Source organism: Chiloscyllium plagiosum, unplaced genomic scaffold, assembly GCF_037043375.1.
Source record: "Chiloscyllium plagiosum isolate Xiang-an unplaced genomic scaffold, Cpla_swu_hap1 HiC_scaffold_24, whole genome shotgun sequence".
In the NCBI taxonomy this organism is placed as follows: domain Eukaryota; kingdom Metazoa; phylum Chordata; class Chondrichthyes; order Orectolobiformes; family Hemiscylliidae; genus Chiloscyllium; species Chiloscyllium plagiosum.
Genome location: NW_028270162.1, coordinates 35,038,720 through 35,045,802, shown reverse-complemented (window position 1 = coordinate 35,045,802; position 7,083 = coordinate 35,038,720). Strand labels below are relative to the sequence as shown.

General features: G+C 46.6%; 1 protein-coding gene across 1 annotated transcript in view; it reads left to right on the top strand.

Moving 5' to 3' along the window:
• Positions 1–1,969: 1,969 nt before the first annotated feature.
• The window catches only part of LOC122562703 (transmembrane protein 132D-like), a 1,133,444-nt gene continuing 1,128,330 nt past the window's right edge, over positions 1,970–7,083 (top strand). The window contains exon 1 of the mRNA XM_088000065.1: positions 1,970–2,059. The gene's annotated coding sequence lies outside the window, so the exon portion shown is untranslated. The remainder of the gene's footprint in view (positions 2,060–7,083) is intronic.

Below are 7,083 nucleotides of genomic sequence, written 5' to 3'. Positions count from 1 at the left end.
CACAGCCAGTTTATTAACTGGTATTCCTTTTTATTGAGGACTGATTTCTGAACTGGCAGGTGTAATTCAGTTCTCATTAGGGGACTGTTGTTTCACTGACTGGTTACAGCCTGTGTGTTACTCTTTCCTCTTTTACTTTGAGAAAAGGATTATGCTGATTTTGTGGCAGGGCTTAGCTCTTGCACTCTGGTTTTCTTTCTCTTGAATGTGTTTGCACTTTTTTGGTGTTTGGACTGAGTCCCTGTGAGAAAATGCACCTCTCCAGATGAGCTGTTCCAGTGGGTAGGCCCTTTGTCGGTGGACTAGGCCTCTGTAAAGTCTGAATGGGGGCGGCATAGTGGCTCAGTGATTAGCACTGTGGCCTCATAGCACCAGGGACCCGGGTTCGAGTCCTACCTTGGGCGGCTCTATGTGTGAATTTTGCACATTCTCCCTGTGTCTGTTTGGATTTCCTCCGGGTGCTCTGGTTTCCTCCCACAATCCAAAGATGTGAAGGTCAGGTGAATTGGCCCATGCAAAATTGCTCAGTGTTAGATATGTTAGTCGGGGTAAATATAGGATAGGGGAATGGGTCTGGGTGGGCTACTCTTCGGAGGGTCAGTGTGGACTCATTAGGCCAAAGGGCCTGTTCCCATACTGTAGGGAATCTAATCTAAACCTGTGTGTGTGTGTGTGCAGGGAGGTGAGCAATTGCTGCATCCTGGAGTGGACTCTGCCTTCAGGAGTGGACCAAATTCCTGTGAGTTAACTGCAGCTTCACATTGTACTGTGTTCCTGTAATTGGGCCTAGTTCTGCATGGAGACTGAATACCAGTGTGTGTGCATTTGCTATCTTCAGGAATTTTTGACAAAGGACTTTGCAGATTGGAGTGGACTCTATTTCTGACAATGCACTTTGTATACTGGAGTGGACTCTGTTCCTGGGAATGGATTCTACAATTTGAAGAGAACTGTTTATGGCAATGAACTCTGTACCAGAAGGGATTCTGTTTGTTGATAATTGATTGTGTCTTGTCACCCCGGGCAGGTACTGGGGTGGGCTATCCTCGAGGTGGCTGGAAGGTGCGAAGGGCAGTTAGGGAAGCTGGAAAGTGGGTAGGCCGTCGTGATCCCACTGTCATTTTGGGGGGTGGGGTGCGGGGGGGTGGAGAATCGGGAAGGGCTGTCCTAGAGGTAGCTGGAAAGTGTTTCAGGGCGGACTGAGAGCCAGAAGGGGTGTAGAGCCGGTCTGCCTTAGGGTGGCCGGAAGGTGGGAGGGACGGGTGGCTTGCTGGGGAGGTCTGTATTCTACGCACTGTTTCTTATCTGTCTTGTATGTATTTGTTACTGCTACTTTTGTGATGACTGAAAGTGGGATTTGAGGTTTGTCCTCATTTCCCTGGAAACTGGTTGAACAGTGGGGTTTGGGGTCTGGCTTTGCCATTCCTCTCCCTTGTGAATTGCTGTTTCTCTGTAAACAGCTGTTATTGTTAATTGTTTGCAAACTGTACTGTTTAATAAAATAAAAAGAAATAAACGGTTAAAAGGAATATAACCAGCGGAAGTAAGCACTACTGCTGTTTGTCAGTAGTGTGAGGGATAACCAGGAGATTAGAATCTCGTCAATTCAGGGGACTGACTCCAAGCTGGCTGGCCACAGCCAGTGTACTGCTGTTGGTTTTTGTTTTTGAGGACTGATTTTTGAACTGGCTGATCTTCACAGTCAGTGTGTAACTGGTGTATTTCAGTTTTCACTAGGGAACTGTTGTTCACTGGCTGGTTGCAGCCTGTGAGTTACTCTTTTTTATTCCTTTACTTTGAGAAAGGACTATGCTGATTTTGTGGCGGAGCTTAGTCCTTGCGCTCTGGTTTTTAATGTCTGCACTTCCTTTTTTGTGTGTGTTTTCAGTTTTTGGCATTTGGACTGAGCCCCGTGAGTCAACTGTTCTTCTGTGAGTAGGCCTGGGCCTCAGTGGGTGGACCAGGCCTCTGTAAAGACTGAACACTGAGGTGTATGCTGAGAGGTGAGATTTGCTGCCTGCTGGAGTAGACTCTGCAACATGGAGTGGACTGAGTTCCTGTGAGTTAACTGCATATTTTACAATGAACTGTATCCCTGTGAGTGGGCCTGGGCCTCTGTGGATGGACCAGGCTTCTGTATCGCATGAACACATGTGTGTATGCTGTGGGGGATGCATTTGCTGCATCCAGGAGTGGACTCTGTCTTCAAGTGTGTACTCTGCTTCTGGTAATGGACTCTGCATACTGGAGTGGACTCTGTTTTTGGTAACAGACTGAGCATTTTTTTGCTGGTTGGTTTTATACCTGCACTGTGCTGTGTATCCTTGGGTCTGGCAGACCTCACTGTGAGCAAGAGGCTCATAGGTCATACTGAAAGCTGCCATCCTGAGAGCCAGAGGCTGGGTAGGGTGTCTCGAGGGCCGGAAGGAGGGTATGCCACCCCGAGGGCCAGAAGAAGGGCAGGCTGCCCTAAGCGCTGTCCTCCTGAGGAAAGGGCGGGAAGGACTGTCCCAGAGGTGGCCAGAGGGTGTGTAGGGCTAGGCCGAAGGTTGGAAGACATAGTTGCTGTTCTGAGTGCTGTCTTCCTAGACGTGACCTGAAGGTGTGTCAAGACAGTCCACAAGCTAGATCGTGTAGGGGGTGGGCAAGAGACAGACGGTGGATAGGCCGTCCTCAGCACTGTCACTCCGGGAAGGTACCGGGGCAGGCTGGAAGGCAAAGAGGGTTGGCTAAGGAAGCCAGAAGGTGGGTAGGTTGTCCTGAATGGCATCATCCTGGGGGGTGTGGGGAGACGGGACAGACTGCCCTTGAGGTGGCCGGAAGGTGTATCAGGGCGGACGAGCGGTGGAAGGGGCATGGGGGCGGACCGAGAGCTGGAAGGGGCATTGGGGCAGACTGAGAGCTTGAGTGGGCATTGGGGTGGGCTGCCTTGTGGTGGAAGCTGGGAGGGGCAGGTGGGTTGCTGAGATGCTGGGGGTGTCTGTGTTCTATGCCACTGTTTTATGATGTTCATTTGATGGGACAGTATAGTATGAGTTTGTGTTACTGTTTCCTTTTTTAATAAGATAAGATGGGATTTGAGGTTTTCCTCACTTCCCTGCAAGCTGGTTGTATGGTGGGGTTTCCAGTTTGACCTCGTTGTCCCTTGTAATTTCCCCTGTAATTTGCTGTTTCTTGGAAACTGCTGCTTATAGTTCACGGTTAACTGTTTGTTTGTATTTTGTACCATTTGATAAAATAAAAATTTTTATATAGCCAGGAGATTAGAGTCCCCTCAGTACAGGGGACTAACTCCGAACAGGCTGGCCTGTGCACAGGGTGACTTGTTGATGGGCTACTGGCCTCTGTGCTCTTTCACTCTTCTTCTGCGATTATGTCCCTTTGGATCTACACTTCCCCACAAGAGAAACAGCCTTTCCACTCCACCCTGTAATAATAAAAAATAATATAACCAGGGGATTCAGAGAGTCTCTTGACTTCAGGGACTGATTCCGAGCTGGCTGGTCACAGCCAGTGTACTCTGCACGTGTAAATAAAGGAAGACTGAGTGGTGGGATACCAGCCTCTGTGCAGTTATTTCAAACAACATGGGCAAAGTTCTTGCCAAGTTGGCTATGAACGGTCAATATTGTGAAAAATTTTTAAAGGAGATAAAATACAAGATGAGGTAAAATGGCATGCAGGGGACTTTTACAAAATTCACTGTTCAACAGATGACAGAAATTATTTGACTAATATTGATAATTTTCTCCAGGCAGGTTTTCAAATGGGCAGAATCTTATGGAGGCAGCAATTGGTGAGAGGGCAGGAATACCATCAACCATCTGGAGAATTGGCGAAAGACCTGGGCTAACTCTTTAAAATAGCGCCCACCGAATCTAATGCTAATCAAGCAATGGCAAGCCCAGCAATGGGCCTTTACCTGAAATCAAGATCATTGGGGATGGCAGAATGACCCAGCAGGACTGGTTGGCAGCTCTTGTACTTGGCAGTACAACAGAAGAGACCTGGGCCAGTCTTGGAAGAACACCCAGGATTGTGCGCATCTTGGGTGTAAATGAAACTGATTTAGTGAATGGAGGGATGGGGTGTTCCTATGGAAGAGGATTGCAGAGAGAGGGGCCCAGGGTTGAAAGCAAAGGCAGAGGCTGGCTGTCAGCCCCCACCCCCTGCCTTATGCTTGATCCTTCAATTAGGCACTTTGACCCAGCGACCTGAGCCCCAGCTGAGAGGCTGTCTGCACACAGGTTGACTTTCCAGGTGCACACATTCGGTTAGTCCCAGTGACAGAGGAGTAAGTGTCAGCTCGGTGATCCAATTAGCAACAGGGCAGGATCGCTGCCAAGGGGGCATTCCCAGCTGGAATGTAACTTGGGTCAAGATAGACAGGCTTTGGGGTTTGGATATAACACCATCTCATCTGATTGTGAACTTCCCATCTCCTGGAGTGCAATATTCCATCCATTATGTTAAATTTATTGCCAGGCGTTGAGAGTAGAAGTGTGTGTGGAAAACCTTTGTAATTATATGGGACCACACCTGGAGTACTAAGTCAAGTTTTCACCAGCTTTTCTGTGAAAGGATATGCTTACCCCAGGGAAAGTGCAGTGAGCAATCACTAGACTGATTCATGGGATACCAGGACTGCTCCATGAAGAGAGATTGAGTGGAATGGGTTTATATTCTTTATAGCAGGAGAATGAGTAGTAATTTGATTGAAAAGCATGACATCTTTGACTGAGTATATTTGGAGAGGCTGCTTCCCCTGACTGGAGAGGCTAGAACTAGGTAGCTTAGGCCAGATCTGTGCATAGCCATAGAGTGTCTTATCTGCAGTGACGTGGCCCCCTCTGACTCGGAGGTACTGCCCCCATTTCCTGACAGATCCTTTTTTCCCCAGCAAGGGAAGGGAGATTGATATTATTCTCACATGCTCGACCCAAACCCAGCAGAACCATTTGAACTCAGGGCTGAATTCAAACAGACCTCATTTCTGCTGGAACACATGAAGCATTTTTCTGGAACTTCCTGCAGCGTGTGGCAACCTTTCGATGTAGAGGTGGACATTCATAAAAGGTGCATAAGGTGTGGCATTGTCATATTAACTAAAATGCCTGCTTTTCAAATTTTGTACAAAGGAAACTTTCTATGTTAAGGATACCGGGTAGGCCATTTAGGATTGAGATGCAGAAAAAATTCTTCACCTAGAAAGTGGAGAGCCTATGGAAATCTTTGTGACACAAAGTGTTTGATATTTTCAGGAAGGAGTTAGATATAGTTCTTGGGGTTGAAGGGATTAAAAGGCATGGGGAGAAAGTGGGAACAGGAGCTGGATGATCAGCCATTATCATATTGATTGGCGGAGCAGCATTAAAGGACTGAATGGCCTACTCCCGCCTCTGTTTTCTTTGTTTCTGTGTTTCTGAGTTTTAAAAAATGGTGTTGCAGTTTCAAGAGCTGTTTGTTGACATCAATCTAAGGGATTTCATTATAGTATTATCTACTGCTTGACTGCTTCCACAGTCCAACATTCTCACAATGGAATGGGTGGGGGTGGGCTATAAATTCACATTTTGATTGACTACCCCAAAATGTTATTGGGGCTTCTGTCTTTGAACATAATTTATTTTTTAAATTGAGGATTAAGTACTTAAGGAGATTTAAATATATCAAATAGACTTATAATAGATCATTAGAAATTTACTTTCTTTCAACTCAATATGTCTCCTGAGGTCTGCCTATTTGATTATTGGATGAATTGCTTCAGAAGCTACAAAAGGCAAAGGGTGGTGGTTGAGGTGCATAGGATTAAATAATTAGGAACTAAGTTGACAATAGGGGCTTGAAAAGGTCAGAGAGATGAATGGAGAATCATATGTTGGAATGATTTGACACTAAGTTGGCAATGGGGCAATAAGGAGATATGGCGATCAGTGGGAGCATAATTGGCATAGAAAGAAGGGGAGCATTGGGGCTGGGTAAAGGGGCATATGTTCAGATGAAGGGTTTGAAGGAATTGTGACTCTCTGAGGTTAGACTTCCTGTAGCTGAGGTGCAGAAGTATTGCCCGAACTCAATTAAGGGACAGTCAACTAATACATAGCTGTGGGGCAAGCTGGAGGCTGGCATGGGGGGCAGAATCACCAAAGTCCTGCTCAAGGTGCAAGAGTTGAAGTGAGAGTATTAACCCTTGACATCAAGGTTTAATTCAGCCGAGTGTGGCATTAAGGGGCTCATGCAAAACTGGAATCAATGGGTTTCAGAGGGCAAATATTCCACTAATTAGAATCATGCTTAGCACATAGGAAGATTGCTGTAGTTGCTGGAGGTCAGTCACTCAGCTCCAGGACATCTCTGCAGGAGTTCCTCAGGGTAGAGTCCTATGCCCAACCATCTTCAGCTGCTTCATCAATGACCTTCCCTCTATCATAAGGTCAGAAGTGGGGATATTCACTGACTATTGTGCAATGTTCAGCACCATTGTGATTCCTGAGATACTGAAGCAATCCATGTTCAAATGCAACAAGTCTGGACATCATTCAAACTTGGACTGACAAGTGGCAAGTAAAATTTGTGCTACACAAATGACAGGCAATGACCATCTCCAATATGAAGTAAGCTAACCACCGCTCCTTGACAATCAGTGGTGTTGCCATCATTGATTCCCACACTATCAACATCCTTGGAGTTATCATTGATCACAAACTTAACTGGACTTGCTGCATAAACATAGTGGCTACAAGAACACATCAGAGGCTCGAGAAACAGCAGCAAATAACTCACCTCCTGACTCCCCAGAGCTTGTTCACCACCTACAAGGCACAAGTCAGGAGTATGATGAAATACTCCCCATGTGCCTGGATGGGTGCAGCTCTAACAACACTCAAGAAACTTGACACCATACAGGACAACACAGCCCACTTGATTGGCACCACATCCACCAGCATCCACTCCCTCAACCATCAACACTCAGTGTGGAACTATCTAGAAGATGCATTACAGAAATTCACCAAAGTGCCTGAGGCAGCACCTTCCAAATTCATGACCACTTCAATCCAGAATGACAAGGACAGCAGATACATG